This window comes from Oncorhynchus nerka, linkage group LG28, assembly GCF_034236695.1.
Source record: "Oncorhynchus nerka isolate Pitt River linkage group LG28, Oner_Uvic_2.0, whole genome shotgun sequence".
Taxonomy (NCBI): domain Eukaryota; kingdom Metazoa; phylum Chordata; class Actinopteri; order Salmoniformes; family Salmonidae; genus Oncorhynchus; species Oncorhynchus nerka.
This window is the reverse complement of record NC_088423.1, coordinates 42,755,184-42,780,270: the sequence shown is the minus strand read 5'-3', so window position 1 is coordinate 42,780,270 and position 25,087 is coordinate 42,755,184. Positions and strand designations below refer to the sequence as shown.

Here is a 25,087-nt window from a genome sequence, read left to right as displayed (position 1 = left end):
TGCTTTTAATTGTCTCAGCAGGGGAGAAATCCATCTAGAACACATCTATAAAAAGGTTTTTATTGCCATAGAGATGGAAGCATCTCATGTGTGATAACATGTAGCCTACACAGCCACTGTATTAGGTGTATATCAAGCCTTCTGTAGGAAGGAACATTCGGGCTACGTCTCTCTCCCCTCTCCTTCCTCCACATACAGTGATGGTCTTTTCTACCTTTCCAGCCTACACCTTATTCTTCTGGGTTTTGCCGGCGGGCCTCACAGAATGAATTGCTCTGGAAGTCATTGAAGCAGTAGATTGACTTGTGGGTGTGTATGCAATTATCATAGAAACGACATTGAGGCAGCAGTGAGCCTACTGGCTGTAGCCAGATATGATTGAATCTGGGAAGTGGAGTGTTTACCCGGGTGGGTGTCACAAACACAGTGAAACACATTGTTCTTAATGAGTGCACTGGGGCTGTTGTCTCATTTGGAAAGGGCATCTGATGTACTGCCTTTTGTTTTCTGTGTTAAAATATGTACACGCTGCGATTCACCATCCAATGTTTTCGTGCGTATTTGCTCTGGATGATGTCCAGAGTTGGGGGAAAGCTCAGGAGAGTGGTTTTGGCTCAGCTCTCTCGCTAAAAGCGAGACAGACTCTGCGACAAAGCCTTTCACTAGCTCATAGAACTTGTCTTTTGTGTGTGGCTATTGTTCTAATGCCTTTTATCTACTGGCCTAAGAGTTGAGAGAGGTAGGACACCCACACACACACTGCAGTCCAGGTGGATTCCATGGAGAGCAGGTTTTCCTAAGCCATCAGTGCTGCAGTGCGCTCCGGCGACCTGTTCCAGCCAGGCATAACTCCAATCTCAGGCCACGTCTCTTTCCCATTGCCCTCTCTCTCTCCAATGCCTTATGAAACATTTATTTCTGTGATTGAAGTTCTGCATTGCGCTAATTGTCCGCAGCCAGCCTTCCTGTCAGAGAGAGCACCTTTCCAATTTTAAAGTGTGATTCCTCTCCTCACCTTGCTCTCAGCAGGCAGTCCACTCCATCAGCCTCTCCGCTCTCACAGGTACCCGAGAGTCACGCAGAAGAAAACATGCAGTAATGGAGCCTGCTCTGTGTTCCCACTGGCTTGGCTTCGCCTGTGTGAGCGTTCATATTCATACACTCTGGCTGTCATCATTTTACTTATAGATGGCTTTGTTGCAGTGGAGCACCCTCCAGCTTTTAAGTGCTCTGAATCACTGTCAGAAACACTGAGTGTACAAAACATGAGTACTTTACTAATATTGAGGTGCATCCCCCTTTTGCCCTCAGAACAGGCTACATTTTTGGGGCATGCACTCGACAAGGTGTCGAAAGCATTTTACAGGGATGCTGGACCTTGTTGACTCCAATGCTTCACACAGTTGTCAAGTTGTCTGGATTTCCTATTGGTGGTGGACCATTCTTGATACACACGGGAAACTGTTGTGTGAACATCCCAGCAGCGTTGCAGTTCTTGACACAAACCAGTGAGTCTGGTACTTACTACCATACCCCGTTCAAAGGCACTTAAATCTTTTGTCTTGCCCATTCACCCTCTGAATGGCACACATACACAATCCATGTCTCAATTGTCTCAATGCTAAAATATCCTTCTTTGACCTGTCTCCCTCCTCCCCTTCATCTAAACTGATTGAAGTGGATTTAACAAGTAACATCAATAAGGGATCATAGTTTTCACCTGGTCAGTCTGTCATGGAAAGAGTAGGTGTTCTTAATGTTTTGTACACTCAATGTATGTTCTCTGCATGTATGGTTCAGGGCTTAAATGTCCATATGGAGATGACTGGGACAGTTGTTTTGTGTGTGAGAGAGAGCACACACACAATGTACTGACTGTTCTCTCTCCTGATCTGATCCAGCAGCATGAGTCACTGGCAGGCTGTAGGGAGAGCTGAGCCACACACACACACACACACACACACACGACTCATCCACATAGAGTTTGATGCTCCAGTCTGCTCTATTTTGTCCCCAGTCTCTTTAGATCTCTCTGTGTTGTCAGTCTGTGAGGAGGCTTAGTGTAGATTAATGACCTGACTAGACTAAGACGGGGAGGGACTGTTAAAACGATAGGTTGGGAAGCAGGCAGCGGAGAACGAGACGACTGGTGTCTCAACATATCAACCTCTCCCAGTGGAATGCCTGGGAATGGAGCAGAAACACTCACATTATATAGCCTTGTCACGTTGCAGCGACTTACCAGTACAGCAGCTCACTACAACCAAGGTGGTTTCTGTACAATTCAACCCAGTTTTGGGTTCCTCCCGTAGGCGGCCATGTTTGAGACCGTACAGACAGGAAGGAAGTTGTGATCTAGTTAGCTAACTGGCGGCTGTTGGGTGTTTTTTCTTTTACCTGCCGATGTGGGGCTGACCCATTGTCTCCATGGTGACAGGCCCCTGCTCGGATGTACAGACGGAGCAGTGGAGGCTGGCTCGCTGCATTCCGCTGCCGGCGTGTCTGAGCACGCTGCCGTCATTTCAGGAGCAGCACGGCAACCAGCAAACACTGTCAGAGAGGGGGAGATGGGAGTGAGTGGAGGGGGGGTGCAGTTGGTTGCCTGGAGACTGTCGCCAGGGAACTCTAAGCAGTGAAGAATCTCTCATGCCATGCGAAGCCTGGCCATGCTGAAGTCTAAGTTGATCGCCTTTTATTGTGTTCTTAGTGTCAGGAACGTTGTTGCCGACCTATTACATTTTCTGTTTGTTTTAAAGGTAGTTTTTTTGTGGCACGTTGAATGTCAAGCTTTCAGAGTTTTGAAAATAAAATTCTCCCCACCAGACAAAGCATTTTACTACGAGGAGTCTGCAATCACAGTTTGTCTGTGTTTCTGTTCAGAATGTCTTCTTCTAGCTAGTTGAGATCCGTGACACACTTGTGTGTTCTTCTCTCTGCCTGGCCCTGCTCCACACTGTCGCTCATCTCTGCTGCTTGGTGGTGGAGGATCCCATCCGGAGCTTGGGGGAGAGACTGCAGGCTCCCTGCCCTGCCAGCTGTTTGGCTGCTTGGCATGGGTAGTGAGGAGTCTGAACACCTCTACAGTTTGTGGCGAGAACAGATGGTGTGGACTTGTACTGCTAATTCTAAAGAGCCTCTCCAGCTCCATCCCAGAGGCACTCTTCCCTCTGGCCAACAATGACACACCACAGTCGGGGCAAGATTCTATTTCATTTATGATTATGCATCAGATATTTCAACGCTCGACCAATCACCATGACTTCAAATATGCAGTCCCGTCACCATGACTGCTTGACTTCAGGCTTCCTCATGCTCATGTTCTCATGCATCCATCACTGAATGAGTGCGTTCAATGGAGAACTAGCCCTTGTATTGTCAGTGTCTCCCTTTCTATCCATGTAACATCTACTTCTGTTTTCAAGATCAAAGAACATAAATAAAATCAGCTAAAGGGGCAGAACAAGGGTTTCACAGTATTCTGCCTGCCATCGCTGAGTGTATGTGTTTCCAACTCTTTGTGATTTTATTTCCTGCTCTTTTGTGGGCCCTCCCTTGGTCCCCAGCTATCCATCATGCATTGTTTGGTGCTCTACTCCTACCCCTGTGGCTATTCTTAAGCTAGCTTTGACCCCCTCATCCTGCTCCCACTCTGTGTGAAGGGGGTCTATGGGAAAGGCTCTCAAATCTCCCTCTGTGTTGCTAATGGCTTTAGACTCTGTTCACTGAGTGAGGGGAAAAGTTGAGATCAGCCAAGAAATGGCTTCTCGCTGCACTGGCCTCTTCACCCCGCCCAGCACCTCCACTTTCACTCCATGGCAGCCTCCTTTCTCCTCCTCCTTTCTTTTGAGCTTTGTTACCCTCTTTTCTCCCTAATCTGTATCCACCAACTCTCATCCCTGTCGGTCTCCCTCACCTTCTCTCTGTGCACAGGGCTTTGGTGGGGATTTGGCAGGGCGGTAGCAGCTGTCTGCCACACTACACTACTCGGCGCTCCAGTCGAGTGCTCTCCAAACTTGAGGAGCCTTCTCCAAACCGCCCTTCTCTGGAGGGGTTTAACTCGGACTTACTGCTCTAGACAACCCTGCGTGTGTGTGTGTGTTCATTCCCAGCTGAACACGTCTTCTGGTGTTACCACGGTGACCTCCCATTGATTTACACCAGCCCACCCCGATTTTAGGCTCCATTTGCATGCTGACGATAACTCGTCTAATCAGTTAACCCCCTAGAATCGATGTCCGCGCCCCATGGCAAGCTAATTAGCATGACGTTATGTTAGTTAGCGAGCTAGCCAGCTAACGTTAGCTAGCTAACAGTACACTAACTTGAAAGGAAAATATTTTGTCATAACCCCGTTCCGCTAGCGGAACCCCCCGCAACAACCAGTGAAAGTGCAGGGCGCCAAATTCAAAACAACAAAAATCTCATAATTAAAATTCCTCAAGCATACAAGTATTTTACACCATTTTAAAGATGATACAATTCTCGTTAATCCAGCCACAGTGTCTGATTTCAAAAAGGATTTACAGCGAAAGCACCACAAACGATTTAGGTCACCACCAAGCCACAGAAAAACACAGCCATTTTTCTAGCCAAAGAGAGGAGTCACAAAAAACAGAAATGGAGATAAAATTAATCACTAACCTTTGATGATCTTCATCAGATGACACTCCTAGGACTTCATGTTATACAATACATGTATGTTTTGTTTGATAAAGTTCATATAAAAGTCTGAGTTTACATTGGCGCGTTACGTTCAGTAGTTCTAAAACATGCAGTGATTGTGCAGAGAGCCACATCAATTTACAGAAATACTCATAATAAACATTGATAAAGATACGACTATTATACATGAAACTTTAGATGAACTTCTTAATGCAACCGCTGTGTCAGATTTCAAAACAACTTTGAGTACAGCCTTTAGACAACAAACCAGCCAAAAAGATACCCGCCATATTGGGTAGTCAACGTTACTCAGAAATAGCATTTTAAATATTCACTTACCTTAGATGATCTTCATCAGAATGCACTCCCAGGAATCCCAGTTCCACCATAAATGTTTGATTTGTTCGATAATGTCCATCAGTTATGCCCAAATTAGAGGTCGACCGATTAATCGGAATGGCCGATTTAATTAGGGCCGATTTCAAGTTTTCATAACAATCGGAAATCTGTATTTTTGTACACCGATTTTGCAGATTTGTTTTATTATTCTTTTTTTTTTTTTACACCTTTTATTGAATATTTATTTAACTAGGCAAGTCAGTTAAGAACACATTATTATTTTCAATGACGGTCCAGGAACGATGGGTTAACTGCCTCGTTCAGGGGCAGAACGACAGATTTTCACCTTGTCAGCTCGGGGATCCAATCTTGCAAACTTACAGTTAACTATTCCTTGTGAACTCCACAAGAAGACTGCCTATTTCGCGAATCCAGTAAGCCAAGGTAAGTCCTTTGTCTGTACAAATGAAGTGGAATGTAACTACCTTTCACGTGAGCGCGCCAGACCCAGGCTTTGGCACTCTACCAGACCACTCACTCAAAGAGCCTATGAGCCCCTCCTTTAGAGTAGAATCTTCAAAACAGGTTCTAAATACTGTTGACATCTAGTGGAAGCCTTGAAGTGAAACACAACTAATATTCCACTGTATCTTCAATGGGGCCTGAGTTGAAAAACTACAAACTTCAGATTTCCCACTTCCTGGTTGGATTTTTTTCTCAGGTTTTTGCCTGCCATATGAGTTCTGTTTTATACTCACAGACATCATTCAAATAGTTTTAGAAACTTCAGAGTGTTTTCTATCCAAATGTATATGCATATTCTAGCTTTTACGGCTGAGTAGCAGGCAGCTTAATTTTGGCACGTTTTTCATCCAAGCTACACATACTGCCCCCTACCCCAAAGAAATTAAGACATGTAGCTAGCTAGCTAAACAATGGACCATAATCACAACTCATGACATTACTCCCCTGTATGAATTTACAGGTAGCTAACAACCAGGTTCTATGGCTATAACTAGTCAAGGAAATGTCTGAGATACGAAGAATAAGATCATACACATAACGTTAGCTAGCGAACAGTACACTTTAAATGAAACCACTTCCTGTCAAAATTAGAAATGTGTAATATCTAAAAATGTAGCTAGCTAGACTCACCAGTATACATCATGGTTGGACGTGTCTCCTGTCTGATGCCATCCATGGTTGCCCTTAGTTTGACGATGTAATCCAGACTGGTGTTTTCTCCATCTCCTTAACTATCATACTCGAATTCCACTGATTTCAAAACTCAGTCCTCCCGAAAGTGGAGAGCATACACATAACGTTAGCTAGCGAGCCAGCCATCTAACGTTAGCTAGCTAACGGTACACTTTAACTTGACATTTAGGTTTATGCAGTTTTACTACGCGATATATTAAAAAAAGCTGCGTTTGACACTATTACCAAGACATACTGTCAAGCTCCAATAGACAGACGCGTGCAATCCAAACTCATCTCACGACATGTCCAGCCCACTCATTATCTCAGCCAATCATGGCTAGAGGGAAGGTTGCAAACTTTTTCTGTGGCTAAACCGACTAGGCTTGTAATTTAACAATTCTATTTGTATTTACAGATGTCATATAAGTTTTTGATATTAAGGCACATGAAAGTTCACATGTTCGAGAAGGCATTTCTGCCCAAACAGCTCTCCTGTGAAGTCCTGACTTGTGACATACACCTAGTTTCCTGAATCGGGTCACATTTGTGATGCGCAATTGTCATGTACTGTTTGCATCAGGAGAGTAGACATGGATGAGCCTGGGTGGAGAAGCCTATCCACACGGGAACATATGACATATACCTAGATTCCTGAACCGGGTCACAATTAGACTGTACCATGTTGGCATGTCAAAACATAATAAAGTATTTACATTTTAATACGGTTCAAGTTCTGTTTAGGACAATTGAAATTGCACTTCGGGACATTGAGGAAAAAAGTTAGTCGCGAGTCTCTCAGATATTGAAAAAATTCCCAATTGTTGGTTTTGTAGAACCCCCCCCACACACACACACAAAATAGGCTTGTCTCAAAGAGGCTTGGAATGAAAGGAGATGCACGACATGCACTTAGCACTCCTCTCATGAAAGCCATTTGGCTGCCTCTCTATGCAGCATGGCACACAAACTCCATTCTCATCCATGCGATACCAGAGGGGGGACTTGTAAGTCATCAGTGGCTCCCATGTCATATGCGTGGGCACAAGTTGTTTCCCTGCTCTGGTTTGTTTTTGTGATTTCCCACGTCCTGCTGTTGAGATGCCTGGTGGCTCCGAGGCCAAATGGAAGCAGCAGAGCAGATGAAGTGCACTTCCTGTGTGAGCATTCTGTAAGCCAAAGCCCTGATTACCGCTCAATGGACTCCCAGCAGCCGGCCAGTCCAGATAAAGATGTGAAAGAATGCGGATAAATATTTGGGTTTCTCTCTGAGTGTGTGTGTGTTTTGTGTGGTGGTAGTCTTAGCGGGAAGAGTAAAGCATGCTGGGATCTTGGGCTGTGTGGCTTGGGTGATGGGCAAGGCTCATTCATCTCGTCCTCTCCCCTGTAACTATTCCCCAGGTCATTGCTGTAAATGAGAATGTGTTCTCAGTCAACTTACCTGGTGAAGTTGTGTTCTCAGTCCCTCTCTGGTAGATTTAGGTATCAATTTCACCAGCCGTGTTTGCAGGTGTTCAATTTGCAGGGCTCTACAGTGTGAGTATTACATAAACATTTTTTTGAATAAAAATAGGCAAAAGTACATTTTGAACAAGTGTGAGTTGCGAATTTTAGCAGAAAAATGTTGCCGTAGCTGTTTTCAAAGTATTTCTGCTGTTTTGTTTCACAGTTGCTAATCTCACTGTTTGGGGTTTTAGGCTGGGTTTCTGTACAGCACTTTGATATATCAGCTGATGTAAGAAGGGCTGTATAAATACATTTGATTTGATTTGGAAGGGGTGAAAGCCCACAGTTAAAGTTATGTAGTCTCAATTAGCCTAGCTAACATTAACCTCAATGCGTGGCATTCCTGAAACAACATTATTTTGCTGAAATAATGTTATCTGAGAAATTAAGCTAATTGATTGCATCCAATTTGGCCAGTTTAATTTATAGGATTCTGATCATGTTCAATAAATATAGTACCCAACATCCGATTTGGACCAAATATCTTCCTACCAATGAGTAAGACATGAGGAAACACACTGGATAGATGCGGAGAAATGTGTTGTTTTACAGGGTCAGCTATAGTAACACGGCGCCCCTGGAGCCAATGAGGGTTAAGTGCCTGGCTCAAAGGCACATCAAACAGGATTTCTCACCTTGTGGGCTCGGGTATTCGAATCACCAACCTTTTGATTACTTGCCCAATATTCTAACTGCTAAGCAACCTGCCACCCTTATACCGTTTTCACTGATTGTCCAAAACATTATGAACACCTGCTCATTCCATTACATGTTTTGACCATGTGAAAGCTATGATCCCTTATTGATGTCACTAGTTAAATCCACTTCAATCAGTATAGATTAAGAGGAGGAGACAGGTTAAAGAATGATTTTAAAGCCTTGAGACAATTGACACAAGTATTGTGTATTTGTGCCATTCAGAGGGAATGGGCAAGACGAAATATTTAAGTGCCTTTGAAAGGGGTATAGTAGTAGGTGCCAGGTGCACCGTTTTGTGTCAAGAACTGCAATGCTGTTTCCCGTTTGCATCAAGAATGGTCCACCACCCAAAGGACATCCAGCCAACATGGCACAACTGTGGGAAGCATTGCAGTCAACATGGGCCAGCATCCCTGTGGAATGCTTTCGACACCTTGTAGAGTCAATGCCCAGGCAAATTGAGGCTGTTCTGACGGCATAATATTGTTAATGTTTTGTACACTCAGTGTACAGTATAAGTTCTCTGTTTGACAAACTGATTTTCTTTCATGGAGGTCTGGCTTGAATTGTGAGGATGGCCACAATTTATTTTAATCATGAGCCAAATATGTTGGTTTTGTACCCAAAGTTGCAAAGGAAATGTTTTGATATATTTCATAAACACAGGAGACCAGCAAAATGGATACAATTGTGGCCGTATACAGGAGCAGTGGCATCTAGTGGTCATAACCTGTTACTTTCACACTACTTTATGGTAAATAATGCAAGCGACTTCAATTACTTATTTCTCTGAACAGGGGTAAAAAAAAAAAACTACCAGATTCACAGGGAATACATTACATGGTATGGAAAAGCAATACTCCAAGCCACAGCTTCAAACATAGAGAACTGATACTTGTTGTTGGGGTGGGATGGGCATGGGGAGCAGGCAATGTTCCCTCTAAGCTGCACACAGCTCCCCCGGGACTGCCGCACAGAAGAAATATCACCACAAGCAGAAAAGCATGAGATTGAACTTCCCTCAACTTTCTAGTTTTCCACCTATCAACGTTTCCCTCTACTGTGCTAATTGTCAATGCAATATTAGCCACTTTCAATGCCACATACCGAAAGAAAACTAACTATGCAAGATATTTTCTTGTAGGCAGAGGGCATTGGAGTAGAATTATATTGCATTGACAGGCACGACTCAGGCCCATACTCTACACAAAATGGTGCGCAATAACCAATCAAAGCTGCAGTATCCCTATATGCAAATAGACAATTGCCATATATGGATCTGTGCTATTCACTTTGTACTGGATTGTATTTACAGCATGAGTGGTTGTGAGTAGATGCGCTTGTTTTGAGATCAAAGTAAATGCTGCATATAGCCAGGTGTGTACATTTGTTCATATTCTTTGCTAGTAAGTGAGGAGTTAGCCCAGTTATAGCTAATTTCTAGTCAGCAATGTGGGATTGGTTGCTTCCTACAAGAGCACAAAACGTGTGCATTTCTAGCCATCTTTGAAAAGCAAGTCAGGTAAATAATTTATATTCTGCAGGAGGCTGTGTTACAGTGCATTCGGGAAGTATTCCGACCCCTTGACTTTTTCCACATTTTGTTACATTACAGCCCTATTCTAAAATGGATTAAATTATTTAATCAATCTACACACAATACCCCATAATGACAAAGCAAAAACAGGTTGTTAGAAATTTTTGCAAATTTATATTTTTAAATGAAACATTTACATAAGTATTTAGACCCTTTACTCAGTACTTTGTTGAAGCACCTTTGGCAGCGATTACAGCCTCAAGTTTTCTTGGGTATGACGCTACAAGCTTCACACACCTGCATTTGGGGAGTTTCTCCCATTCTTCTCTGCAAATCCTCATAATCTCTGTAAGGTGGGGTGGGGAGTGTTGCTGCACAGCTATTTTCAGGTCTCTCTAGAGATGTTCAAGTCCGGGCTCTGGCTGGGCCACTCAAGGACATTGAGACTTGTGCTTAGGGTTGTTGTCCTATTAGAAGGTGAACCTTTAGGTCCTGAGCGCCCTGGAGCAGGTTTTCATCAAGGATCTCTCTGTACTTTGCTCAATTAATCTTTCCCTCGATCCTGAATAGTCTCCCAGTCCCTGCAGTTGAAAAACATTCCCCACAACATGATGCTGTCACCACCATGCTTCACCTTAAGGATGGTGCCAGGTTTCCTCCAGACGCAACGCTTGGCATTCAAGCCAAATAGTTAAATCTAGCTATCATCAAACTAGAGAATCTTGTTTCTCATGGGCTGTGAGTCTTTAGATGCCTTTTGCCAAACTCCAAGCGGGCTTTCATGTGCCTTTTACTGAGGAGTGTCTTCCGTCTGGCCACTCTATCATACACGTCTGATTGGTGGAGTGCTGCGGAGATGGTTGTCCTTCTGGAAGGTTTTCCCAACTCCACAGAGGAACTCTGGAGGTCTGTCAGAGTAACCATTGGGTTCTTGGTCACCTCCATGCCTAAGCCCCTTTTCCCCTTATTGCTCAGTTTGGCCGTTGGCCGGCTCTAGGAAGACTCTTGGGGATTCCAAACTTCTTCCATTTAAGGCTACTGTGTTCTTGGGAACCTTCAATGCTGCAGACATTTTTTGGTACCCTTTTCCAGATCTGTGCCTCGACACAATCCTGTCACGGAGCTCTACAGATAATTCCTTTGACCTCATGGCTTGGTTTTTGCTCTGACATGCATTGTCAACTGTGGGACCTTATATAGACAGGTATGTGTCTTTCCAAATAATGTTACATCAATTGAATTTACCACAGGTGGACTCCAATCAAGTTGTAGAAACATCAAGGATGATCAGTGGAAACAGTATGCACCTGAGGGTCTGAATACTTCTGTATATAAGGTATTTGCGATTTTGTATAAATAATGTCTAAACATTTCTACAACCCTGTTTTAGCTTTGTCATTATGGGGTATTGTGTGAGGATTTATTTTTTTATTTGATCAATTTTAGAATAAGGCTGTAACGTAAACAATGTGTAAAAAGTCAAGGGTTCTGAATACTTTCCGAATGCACGGGGTATTTTGGGGCAGTGTTGTACTTTGAGACGGGCTTGAATAAGCTAAGTAACCAAAAGGCAGAGAGTAACAAAATTGGTTTGGGAATAATTGTAAATTATATTTTGTAAAGTGGTTTCTTGCATCAAACAACATAACATTTTCAGTCACCTCCTGGTCTGAATGACAAGTGGATAAACAGGTTAATGTCAATCCCTACATGTTTTTTTCTTTCCTAAATCCAATGGAATGTAGTCCTACATTGAACACCACACATTGGCTGCTACTGTAGGCTTAATGATAGAAAAGCTATTTCCATGTTAAAATGTTATGGGATGCATATTCTCCATTGTTTTTGTTGGTAGGCCACTCTGGTTGGCCTACATTATCATCAAATAGCCACCGTAGCCTACTTGGTCACTGTTATAGCTGTAACAAAGGGTACAGCCTCAGTGTTCACAGTAAACGCTCACCAGAAGTTGCACAAAATTTTGCGCTCGGCAGATCTGAAATTTGCTCAGTGCCGTAAAAATATTTGAGGGATCGTTGGGGGGTCCGTGGGTGGTGTTTTAAATTTTTGGGGGGGATTGCTCATGTCTTACTCATTGGAAGGAAGAAGTTTGGTCCAAATCCGAAGTTGAGTACTATGTTTATTGAGTTATTTGAATCCTATAAATTAAAATGGCCAATTTGGGTGCAATGAATTAGCTTAATTTCTCAGAGATCAAATTATAGTTCAACAAAATGTTTCAGGAATGCTAACTACAGAGATGATGATTTCAGTACAATCTGAGATGGTGGGTGTCAATCCTATTTCTTGTGCTTTTTTAAGGTGTAACATAGCTTAACTAGCTTCTTTCGGGTTTGATGCAGTCACGACCGGTACTATGTAATCAGATGAGATGATAAATAACTAGTAATAAGTTAGTCTACCAGTGTGAGTCAACTTGGTTGCTATTTCTCTCCCCCTCCCTGCTCCCCTCGTCACTCACAGACGCACACCGCATAGCCCTTCTCCCGCTGCCTGCTTGAACTGCTGTTCTGCTTCTCTTTCCCTCATTTTTATAGCTCCGGTTAATAAACTGGAGAGAACATTGCCTTTTTTCCCTCCTGCTAAAGTTACTGCATTGTTACGTTAGGTATTTGTTTAATTGTTATTTTTCCCTTTATGATGATGATGATCAGGGACTGTTAGTGGTAGTTTTTTGATTACTGCACTTTGATTTTAATTTTGAGGGAATAAAACTTGAAACATTATTTTTCGGTTAGGGATATTATTTTTTTACGCTAACGATCCCAATTTGAGTTGAAACGTTCACACCCCTTGTGCTGATAGATTAATTTTAGGAGGCGCTGGATGCAGGCATACAAGTTGGTATAATTGACTCAAGTCTACAAAGTGTTTCTGGGCTATTTACTTTGTTTTCTTCACAAGCTCGGTTGTTTTTCAATGTTAGTTTGAGTCTGCTGCTTCAGCTGATAGCGAAGTGATGCCGTCGACTACTAGTCAGATCCCAAATCTCTCACAGACACACATGACAGGACTCGAGTGGCCACGTTACCACTGTATCATACCGCCCTTAAAGGGATCTCTGAAATTTTGTCTCAACTGATATTTTCGTTGAGACGATAGTCACAATTTTTTTTAAATGAAATTTTGCAATATACCACATTACTTCTTGCTAATACATTTCTTTCTTCACTTTTGAATGCTGGCGGTGCTTTAACTCTAGTGGCCCAGGTAGTGCAGCTCATACAGGATGGCACATCAATGCGAGCTGTGGCAAGAAGGTTTGCTGTGTCTGTCAGCGTAGTGTCCAGAGCATGGAGGCGCTACCAGGAGACAGGCCAGTACATCAGGAGATGTGGAGGAGGCCGTAGGAAGGCAACAACCCAGCAGCAGGACCGCTACCTCCGCCTTTGTGCAAGGAGGAGCAGGAGGAGCACTGCCAGAGCCCTGCAAAATGACCTCCAGCAGGCCACAAATGTGCATGTGTCTGCTCAAACGGTCAGAAACAGACTCCATGAGGGTGGTATGAGGGCCCGACGTACACAGGTGGGGGCTGTGCTTACAGCCCAACACCGTGCAGGACGTTTGGCATTTGCCAGAGAACACCAAGATTAGCAAATTTGCCACTGGCGCCCTGTGCTCTTCACAGATGAAAGCAGGTTCACACTGAGCACATGTGACAGACGTGACAGAGTCTGGAGACGCAGTGGAGAACGTTCTGCTGTCTGCAACATCCTCCAGCATGACCGGTTTGGCGGTGGGTCAGTCATGGTGTGGGGTGGCATTTCTTTGGGGGGCCGCACAGCCCTCCATGTGTTCGCCAGAGGTAGCCTGACTGCCATTAGGTACCGAGATGAGATCCTCAGACCCCTTGTGAGACCATATGCTGGTGCGGTTGGCCCTGGGTTCTTCCTAATGCAAGACAATGCTAGACCTCATGTGGCTGGAGTGTTTCAGCAGTTCCTGCAAGAGGAAGGCATTGATGCTATGGACTGGCCCGCCCGTTCCCCAGACCTGAATCCAATTGAGCTCATCTGGGACATCATGTCTCGCTCCATCCACCAACGCCACGTTGCACCACAGACTGTCCAGGAGTTGGCGGATGCTTTAGTCCAGGTCTGGGAGGAGATCCCTCAGGAGACCATCTGCCACCTCATCAGGAGCATGCCCAGGCGTTGTAGGGAGGTCATACAGGCACGTGGAGGCCACACACACTACTGAGCCTCATTTTGACTTGTTTTAAGGACCTTACATCAAAGTTGGATCAGCCTGTAGTGTGGTTTTTCACTTTAATTTTGAGTGTGACTCCAAATCCAGACCTCCATGGGTTGATAAATTTGATTTCCATTGATAATTGTTGCGTGATTTTGTTGTCAGCACATTCAACTATGTAAAGAAAAAAAAGATCTAGGATGTGTTATTTTAGTGTTCCCTTTATTTTTTTGAGCAGTGTATATTTTTTATTTACCTGCCACAGTGGCTGGTGGACTAAAAAGTTGGAGCACTCAGCTGTTGCTGCCTAGGCCTGTATATTATATACAATATATTTTTTGTTTGTTTGGAGACTCCTGTTTGCTTGGTTGGTGTTGAGGGGGTGTACTTGAGGCCACAGTCTCACTTATTTTTGGAGTTTATTTGCAGGCCTATGTGAGGCCCAGTTGGGTAACCCTCTGCCTGTGTATCAGTATTAGGAAGCCTGGGTGTGTGTCACTTGTTTGTGCTGGCATCTCATGGGCCTGGCGCTGCTGATGCCGGGCTCCATCTCTCCCCGCTCTCCCTCTCAGCTGTGAAAATCACAGAATTTTGATTACTTGGCAGAAGCTCAGCTGTGTTTTTTTTTCTTCTGCTTTTCTCCTCCCTAAGGACTTTTATTTTACTTACTGTGCACAGTTGGAAAATTCATTGTCAGTTTTTTATTGTTGACTGCTCATTAAAGAGAACAGCCCGGGAAGAAAACTAAAATTAAAATTCAGATCTCATGGAGTGGATTTCACGCCAATGCCTCCATCTTTGTGGAGGTTGGAAAAGCACTCTCTCTCCCAACGTCCAAGTGTCAGTTGGACCGTGTGTGTGTAACTCTCTATCCCCCCCCCATTTTGTTATGTTATAGCCTTATTTTTTTCCCTCATCAATCTATACACAATACCCCATAATGACAACGCAAAAACAGGTTTGTTCAAATTTGTGAAAAAATTTAATAAAAAAATGTAAATATCACATTTACATAAGTATTTAGACGCTTTACTCAGTACTTTGTTGAAGCACCTTTGGCAGCGATTACAGCCTCGAGTATTCTTGGGTATGACGCTACAAGCTTGGCACACCTGTATTTGTTTCCTAGTTAAATAAAGGATATTTAAAAAAAGGTTTATCCCATTCTTCTCTGCAAATCTTCTCAAGCTCTGTCAGGTTGGATGGGGAATGTTGCTGCACAGCTATGGGTTCAAGTCCAAGCTCTGGCTGGGCCACTCAATGACATTCAGAGACTTGTCCCGAAGCCACTCCTGCGTTGTCTTGGCTGTGTGCTTAGGGTCGTTGTCCTGATGGAAGGAGAACCTTCGCCCCAGTCTGGGATCCTGAGCGCTCTGGAGCAGGTTTTCATCAAGGATCTCTCTGTACTTTGCTCCATTCATCTTTCCCTTCGATCCTGACTTGTCTACCAGTCCCTGCAACTGAAAAACATCCCACAGCATGATGCTGCCACCACCATGCTTCACTGTAGGGATGGTTTCAGGTTTCCTCCAGATGTGACACTTGGGATTCAGGCCAAAGAGTTAAATCTTGGTTTCATCAGACCAGAGAATCTTGTTTCTTATGGTCTGAGAGTACTTTGGGTGCCTTTTGGCAAAGTCCAAGTGGGCTGTAATGTGCCTTTTATTGAGGAGTGGCTTCTGTCTGGCTACTCGATCATGAAGGCCTGATTGGTGGAGTGCTGCAGAGATGGTTGTCCTTCTGGAAGGTTTTCCCATCTCCACAGAGGAACTCTGGAGCTCTGTCAGAGTGACCATTGGGTTCTTGGTCTCCTCCCTGACTAAGGCCCTTCTCCCACGATTGCTCAGTATGGCTGTTGGCCAGCTGTAGGTTGTTCCAAACTTCTTCCATTTAAGAATGATGGAGGCCACTGTGTTCTTGGGGGACGTCAATGCTGCAGAAATGTTTTGTTACTCTTTGCCAGATCCGTGCCTCGACACAATCCTGTCTCGGAGCTCTACGGACAATTCCTTCCACCTCATGGCTTGGTTTTTGCTCTGACATGCACTGTGTGGGACCTTTTTATATAGACAGGTGTGTGACTTTCCAAATCATGTCCAATTAATTGAAATGACCACAGATGGACACCAAGTTGTAGAAACATCTCAACGATGATCAATGGGAACAGGATGCACCTGAGCTCAATTTCGAGTCTCATAGCAAAGGGTCTGAAAAGTTATGTAAATAAGGTATTTGTTTTTTATTTTGTATACATTTGCAAACATTTATAAAAACCCATTTTTGCATTGTCATTATGGGGTATTGTGTGTTGGTTGATGAGGGGAAAAACGTATTTAATCCATTTTAGAATAAGACTGTAAGGTAACAAAATGTGGAAAAGGTCAAAGGGGTCTGAATACTTTCCGAATGCACTGTCTGTATTCATGTGTGAAGTAAAATACAATTCAAGTAGGCCAGAGATATGTAGATTATATCTACATACTCACCACAGTGCTTCTCTCCAGTTCAAAGGCAGGAACATACAATGTGCTCCTCTAGGCACTGCATTGTATGTCATAGCTATGTGTTTGTTGTCTAAGAGTTAAATCATGATGTCATAGTGGGCCTCAGCTAGCAGTGATTAATCTGCTGTAGCTAATAAACAGATTAACCACACTGGAGAGCAAGGGCCTACAGTTGCATGATTGTCTGCTTGGTTTATCTTGTGTATTAGGAATCCATATTTGGGATGGTGTTTGAATTCCTTAATGCTGTAGACCGACACACACTGGGTTAGGGAGTGTGATTGATTTCAGCCGTCACTTTCTGTGTGATGTGAGCTCCTCTTCTGCCAATACCCAGTTGTGTCGGAAGATTCACTGCCATTTCCTCCAGATGGGGACATGGAGTGATCTGATCAGCCATTGATGTGTCAAGGCATGTCGATAGACCAGGATTACTGAGGAGGCTAATAGTATTAAACAAAGAAAAGGGCTGCGGCCTTTTAGCTTGTGTTGTGCCCCCTTTTTCTCTTCTACTTTTAACCCCACTCAAGCTCAGTCAGCACAGCTCTCTTCTAGGGTTGGGCTGTATCCAGATTGTCATACGTTTATACCGTTTCTATACCATCCCGGGCTATATGGTATTATCGAATGTGCACAGAAGGGGTGCTATTTAAAAAATAAAAAAAAGATGATAATAATTTACAAAAATCTTTGGCGCACAAAACTGTTTAGGCAACAGGAATCTTCATCCAGGAGAATATTGCCTGTCTCTGCAGTAACCAAGACGCTTGATCTTGACATCTAGCCACTCAGCTAGAAAGTTAGCAAACCAAATGCATATCTGTAGCCCTGAGCTGGATATTATTAATTTGACATCTTAGGTTTCTTATAGTTATATTTAACCTATAGTTTATAAGCAGTGGCTTAGCACACACACCCACAGCCCCAGCGAGGGGATATTGAAAATCATACCGTTGGTATTTCTAAATACCCCGGTAAACGGTTTATCCCCCAAGCCTGAGCCCTTCTTTTTTTGTTGTCAATTCATCTCTCTTCCCTGTTCAACCTGGAATGCTCCGTCTCTCCTCTCCCTGCTGTTCTCTCCCAATCTTGCTCTCCTCTCCCAATCTTGCTCTCCTCTGTGTCTCAGTCAACTGTTATGTTAATAGAATCCCTGCCTCCCGGAGAGCAAAGTAACGAGATGCCAGTTGGAACAAACACACTTCGACTCGTGGGAAATGTATGTCTCTTATATTTATTTTTGCCTCCGCAATCCTCTCCAGTTGGTACCCTCTCCTCTATTGCTCCATGTAGTCATTTTCACCTTCCTCGAATCCTGGAAAACTAACTTTCAAACCCGCTTTCGATCAGTCCAACCCCAATTTTCTTTTCTTTACCAAAATGAAAATGATGTTCTCCCACATTTTTCTCACCCTCCTTTCCCTCCCCTCTTTCTCAGGCGCTCACATGAAAGTTGAGAGTTTAATTGCTGGAGCGCTATCTTAATGAGGACATGAAAGATAGGGCCCATTGTGTGGTGGGCCGGGCTGGAGTCTACGGCACTGCCTGACATTATCTCTCCCTTTGCCGGACTAGGCTTTGTTGGCTAAGGTATACAGCCGTAGCAGCCTGCATCCTGTAGGGTATTTGAACAGCCCCAACCCATTTAGTTTCTAGTTCTCTACTTCAGAACTCTTCAAGTACAATCTGCTTTGGAAATGGCTTCATTCTCCCCAGATTGTCTCTGATGTTCAGTCCCTGCGCTGTCACTCTCCTATTCCTTTCAACTTTTCAGTTGTGTGTGTGTGTGTGTGTCTATCAGCAGGTGGAAATTCTGTTTGTGTGATTAAGCATGTGTTTTTCCATTAGTGCTGTGCGATTAACGGGAATGTCTGTTGTTTTTCGGTTTTCAAGCAACTAATTGACCGAAATCTATTTCAATTATTTTAATTCCACCCGTATTGCCTTTTTAAATTTTTTTTTTTTAATTTCAAAATGTTAAAGCACGAAGCAGACAAGTCTTTGGACCTTTACAAACCTGCTGAATGTAAAATATGGTATGCTTTAGCTTGGGAAAACATTGTCTCTGGATGACAGCAATGATGTTTATGTCCAACATTAGGGCTGTTTTCTTAAATAAGTTAAATCTGCTCAGTGTTTCCTTGGCACGATACTAACTGTGCAGTATCATCCCGGCCCTAGAGTAGAGGCCTGCTTTCTGCGAGACCCAAACATGGAGGTTTAATTTCCTGTGGCAGATAGGACTGTATAATGGGGGGGGGGGGGTGGCTCGGGGAGACACTCGGGGTACACTGAGGGCCGAACGATAACGGAGAGAGACAGCGCTGTGCGTTGGCGAATAGTCTGAGAACAAAATGTATAGAAAAGACTGAATTGCATCTGATTCATTTTTAGAAAAGCAGATGCATCTCCTCTATCGCTCCCCTCTGCAATCTTCCCCTTCTGTCTCCACTCTCGTTTTGTTCATGACCAGGACCAGGGAGCAACAGTTAATATTTGTTTCTGAAATGGGAGAGAGGCAGAATAAAGACGCTTTAGCATCATCTCGTTGGTATTTACCGCATTGTTCTTCTGGAGTGGTTCTATAATGTGCAACTAATCGAGCATTGTCAAGCTGCACTGTATGCTTTCCTGTGTGTGTTGGTGGTGGTCAGTCAGGCATGTACAATAATGTGTTTTCTACGGTTTGGGAGCCCAGCTTTGTTGGTCCTTCACCCCCCAGCTGTTAGAGGCATAAATAAAGCCTAAATCAGTTGGTTTCCATGGATATCTATGTGTAGCAGAGGGAAAAAGCTCTCTCTCTCGATAATTCTCTGTTTCAGCCCTAGAGCAATTAATCGGAATGTAATCATTAGGTTAAAAAGCCCTTGTGTGTGAAGTGCGAGACTGTTTCTCCCACCTTTGGTTTGCTCTCAATAACCTCCTGCAACTTGGAGATGACTGGTGCCATTGCTATAGAAATTGTTTACTGAATGTGGATCTATTTTGCTCGGGGTCTGTAGATGCCTCACCTCACCTGGGACCTCGGCAGTCCGTAAAACCGAGCATTGAAAGGTTTTATGTGTTTGTTTGTGAGGCTACTGTCTGTAGAATAAAGCGTGGGCAGAAGGAGAATCAGAAAGCCAATAACTATGAGAAGTGACATTCCTTTTTCTCTCTCTAATCTTTCTTTCTCTGGGAACTGAATGTCATCTCTCCTTACCTGTGGTTCCCTGCAGAGCAGATCTCATTCGTTTGTGTGAGTGGGGGAAGAGTAGTCTGCCAAGGAGAACTGTGGGAGTTGCAGTTGACATAGAGCTTGTGCTCAATTCACCACAACAGAGCCCAGGCCAGCAGTCCCCTCCCATTTCAGATGGCCCATGTGCTGTGTCCCCAGCAGCCCCTGGGAGATGGCCTAGATGTATTAATTCTTGTTACCTTGAATATAATTATCAGCCCTTTATCTCACACAAATCATAAATGTAACACTGTTTGCCGGTCCCATCCCTGAGAGAAAATGCAGGTTTATGCACTTTTCCGGGTGACACTTTGTATTTATTCTTCTGGTCATGTTGTTCAGTGTGAATGTGCTTCGCTCTGAGAGTTTGTGTGTATTTGGTTGCGGTTCCCATGACAACTGGGGGCCATCTCTTTGCTGGTGTCTGTGTTCCTCTGGTACTGTCTACACTTGACACTTACATGTGATTTCTGCTTTGTTGAAGTTTTGCATTGAAAAGACTGGTCTAGATGCACAGAAGTCACTTTGTGGTCAGTCTACCGAATGCTCATACAGTGGGTGATGCCATCAGTGCTCCTCCCACAAGTCTGCAGAAAACTTGTGTTGTGGGACCGAGAGGCACCTTCATTATAATGTTGAAGGAAATACCGCTAGGAACGTGTTTGCCAACTTCATGCTAGCCAGCTTGCTAATATTTCGAGATTTTTGTTGTTGTTGTTTGGCTAGAGTTATGCTAACCCATTTGCAGTCTCTTTAGGCTAACGTTGCTTGCTAGCTACAAAGGTTAGCTGGGTAATTAGCTACAGTAGTTAGCTACTGCCACCAGTTGTTGTGTCATCATATTTTGCCTATTCCACCGTTTGTAGAATGCATACTGGCATTTGAATATAGCACGGGAAAATGGAATCTGGACACTGGACACGTTAGACACATTTTAAATGTAGGTGTAGATGCATGATTCGTTTGGAAAGCCATGATCAGAACTACAGTACCAGTCAAACGTTTGGACACACCTACTCATTCAAGGTTTTTAATTTTTTTTAAAATTATTTTCTACATTGTAGAATAATAGTGAAGACATCAAAACTATGAAATAACACATATGGAATCATGTTGAAGTCAAAATATATTTTATCTTTGAGATTCTTCAAAGTAGCCACACTTTGCCTTGATGACAGCTTTGCTCACTGTTGGCATTCTCGCAAACAGCTTCACCTGGTAATGGTACCTCATGAAGCCATCTATTTTGTGAAGTGCACCAGTCCCTCCTGCAGCAAAGCACCCCCACAACATGATTCTGTCACCCCCATGCTTCGCGGTGGGGATGGTGTTCTTCGGCTTGCAAGCCACCCCTTTTTCCTCCAAACATAACGATGGTCATTATGGCCAAACAGTTCTATTTTTGTTTCATCAGACCAGAGGACATTTCTCCAAAAAGTACGATCTTTGTCCCCATGTGCGGTTGCAAACCATAGTCTGGCTTTTTTATGGCAGTTTTGGAGCAGTGGCTTCTTCCTTGCTTAGCAGCCTTTCAGGTTTTGTCGATATAATACTCATTTTACCTTGGATATCGATGCTTTTGTACCGGTTTCCTCCAGCATCTTCACAAGGTCCTTTGCTGTTGTTCTGGGGTTGATTTGCACTCTTTGCACCAAAGTACATTCATCTCTAGGAGACAGAACGCAGTCTCCTTCCTGAGCGGTATGATGGCTGCGTGGTCCCATGGTGTTTATACTTGCATACTATTGTTTGTACAGATGAACGTGGTACCTTCAGGCATTTGGAAATTGCTCCCAAGGATGAACCACATTTGTGGAGGTCTACAATTTTTTTTCTGAGGTTTTGGCTGATTTCTTTTGATTTTCCCATGATGTCAAGCAAAGAGGCACTTCGTTTGAAAGTAGGCCTCGAAATACATCCACCGGTACACCTCCAATTGACTCAAATGATGTCAATTAGCCTATCAGAAGCATCTAAAGCCTTGACATAATTTTCTGGAATTTTCCAAGCTGTTTAAAGGCACAGTCAACTTAGTGTATGTAAACTTCTGACCCTCTGGAATTGTGATACAGTGAATTATAAGTGAAATAATAATAGTAGCCTAGTGGTTAGAGCGTTGGACTAGTAACCGGAAGGTTGCAAGTTCAAATCCCCGAGCTGACAAGGTACAAATCTGTCGTTCTGCCCCTGAACAGGCAGTTAACCCACTGTTCCTAGGTCGTCATTGAAAATAAGAATTTGTTCTTAAACTGACTTGCCTAGTTAAATAAAGGTTAAAAAATAAAAAAAATTGTTGGAAAAATTACTTGGGTCATGTACAAAGTAGATGTCCTAACTGACTTGTCAAAACTATAGTTTGTTAACAATAAATTTGGAGTGGTTGAAAAACCAGTTTTAATGACTCCAACCTAAGTGTATGTAAACTTCCGACATCAACTGTATAATATTCCTCTGCATGTGGATATTTATGCAAACCTAGAGATTCCACCAAGTAGGTGTAGATATCACCATAGGCTACTTTGGTCCATTGGTAGGGTTGTCTCACCAGCTGTTCTCCGGGACGTTGAATGGACATATAGGCAAGCCAACAAGAATACGTTTTTCTAAATATCTAGAGCATTCAAGGGCAGGCAAAGACTGGAAGTAGTTGCGCGACATCTAAGACTAGTGCATTCGATCGATATGAACTTCTCTCGCTAGCCAGTCAGCTAACCGGCAAAAAAGCTATGGGTAAACAAACAGTTTTACTAGCTTTATTGTCAGTGTTATTAGCAGGTCGGGTAACAAATTAGAATGGCAGAATAAGTATCATGCACATCATTCGTTGTTGTAATAGCCAAGTATGTCAATAAAAAAGTTGAATGAAATGACAAAAGTGTCAGTAATTTGTTTACGCCAAAGTTAGGATAATTATATGGGAGTAATGGGAGCACCCTACGACTGTAACCTACTTGTGGGCATTGTCACGTTAAGTCACGCCTCGCCGCGTGTATCTAAACAATAGTTCAAGTAGAGGCAATGAACTTTAACCACAGAGGCCCAGAAAAGGCATGACGTTTTAGTGTCGATGTCACCAAAGCATCCCAGTCATTTTTCTTGCACTGCTCATTTCTGAGGCGATATATCTGATCTGGACGGGGTCTTGCATTAGACACCCTTCTCCTTCCCATGTTTTTAGTCCATGGAGTAATTGTTTACACAGCCATGACACCCAAATCCACACTGCGAAGCGGGCTGCAGCAATCGCCCCCGAAGATCTCACTGTTATTACTGAGAAGCTGCAAAATCCAATTTGGGTCTCTTATCAGATGTATGGCTTGAAATCCATCTCATGTGCCTTTTCAGAGCTGAACCAACTTGCACACTGTGTGAAAATGAGCTGATTGTGGCAGCAAATGGGAAGTTGCTTTCTAGTGCAAGGTTGTTTTTCCACATGAAATGAAAATGTTCTTGTGTCATCTGACACACTTTATCGAATCCTCTTCTTGATAGGACTGTTGCCCTTGGGGGCATTAGGCTATATCTAGTGTGTTTGTGTGGGTTGGGAGCTTACGTGGTTCAGGGCCTTGACTCACACTCAAAAACAGGAGCAAAGGTTTTGATATGGTCAACAAAAATGAGCATTTATATTGGACAAGCTTCAGTTGCAAAACAAATCCTACTTTTTCTTGCCCATTTAATGCAAAACCGGGTTTCTCTGCTTCTCCTCCCTCATAGTGGCCTTCTTTCTGCCTGCCTGCTTGGTCGTGGAGGGAGAGTGAGCAAAGGATGGGGTAGTGGGTGGAGAACTGGGGCAGATGGAAGTAGGGGGCCAGGACTGCCTGCTGGGTGCCATTCAGCTCACACAGACCCAGCAGTGTGGGCCAGAGAACACCAGCGTCCAGCAGCCTACCCCCACCTCCCCTCCACCCCTAACCTCTCTCCACACCCCCTGTTCTAAATCCTCTATCTCTCTCCCTCAGCCCCTTCCATGTCTACTCTATTCATGTCTGAATGAAATGGGTTTACACTCCAGCCTTTATACAGTGTGATGTGTTGTGGTTCAGGATTGTGAGAAGCTGTTCATTGCCGTTGCCTCACACTGGCTTTGTGTGTCTGTGTGAACAGATGCTTCAGGCGATGAGCTAGGAATCTGGGTTGTAAAGGAGAGGTTACATGTGATAACTAGGGATGTGCATCTTTCCCTTTCAAGATGATTCAATGCATATCTAGATACAGGAACGATACGTTTCATTTTGAAACGATTCTGTGCGTTTCGGTTCCACAACCATAAGACCCACTAACAATTACATAATTTTATCAATATAGTTTAGCTTGCTTTTTTGGCAATAATCACTAATCGGGATTTCAAGTCGGTCTTTTAAAATATCCCGTTTTGTTACAAATTTAGGCAGAACCATGCACATTGCAAATTCACTAATAATGACTAACTTCTTGAAGCAGACAATCTAGAAATTGAACACCGGCCTCATCAACAATCTCTCAAGCCCATGTGCTAGTGATTAGCCAGTTAATCTTTACTTTTCAAGTTTAGACAACTTGGATGTATTTGCTAGCTAACAGGGTTGAACAGTGGAATTGTTATGAACACGCCCTTCTGTTCATCTGCAACTGTTTAAACAGCATGCAAGCCTGTTCACTTTGTTCAGATGTTGAAATCAAGTGGCCTACCTTATTTCTCAGAATGAGAACGAGTTGCCAATTCCTTATATAACTGTGTTTTATACTTACTGTACATTTATAAAACACAGACTAGACAGCTAGTGCAACAGTCTTTGGCTAACATGCTGCTAGTGGTGCCGTGCGCGACAAACTGAACATTCTAAAATATGTCCAAATATTGTGGGCATTGCCTGACTAGATGAACAGCTCCCGACACAAACACACTAATGAAGTGTGTCCATGTGGTAGCTAGTCAGTCTCGCCATTTGAGATGTTGTCTTGCTCAATATTACGGCATGTGGTTTGACTGCAACAAGCGCAACAGCCTTCAAATGAAATGGCGGAAAACAAACAATGGCGGCTAACGTAATCAACACTGCTAGCTAGCTAGCCAGCTAGCCCCTGAATCAACAACGCAGCCAGCTATTTGTCGTCCTTAACGTAGGAGACACTGCTAGCTAGCTAACAGCTAGCCAACGTCTACCGATTAGAACTCAACAACCCGGTCGCATTCCGCCTCGCTCCACAGGTAGTATCACATTTTCATTTCAT

At 43.6% G+C, this 25,087-nt stretch overlaps 1 protein-coding gene across 3 annotated transcripts in view; it reads left to right on the top strand.

Annotated features, from left to right (window-relative positions):
* Positions 1-25,087, top strand: part of LOC115113237 (bifunctional heparan sulfate N-deacetylase/N-sulfotransferase 2-like) — a 234,248-nt gene that overhangs the window by 58,398 nt on the left and 150,763 nt on the right. The window contains exon 2 of one of the 3 annotated variants that reach the window (XM_065012803.1): positions 11,191-11,276. The exons of the other annotated variants lie outside the window; for them this stretch is intronic. The gene's annotated coding sequence lies outside the window, so the exon portion shown is untranslated. The remainder of the gene's footprint in view (positions 1-11,190; positions 11,277-25,087) is intronic. 3 annotated transcript variants of the gene reach the window in all.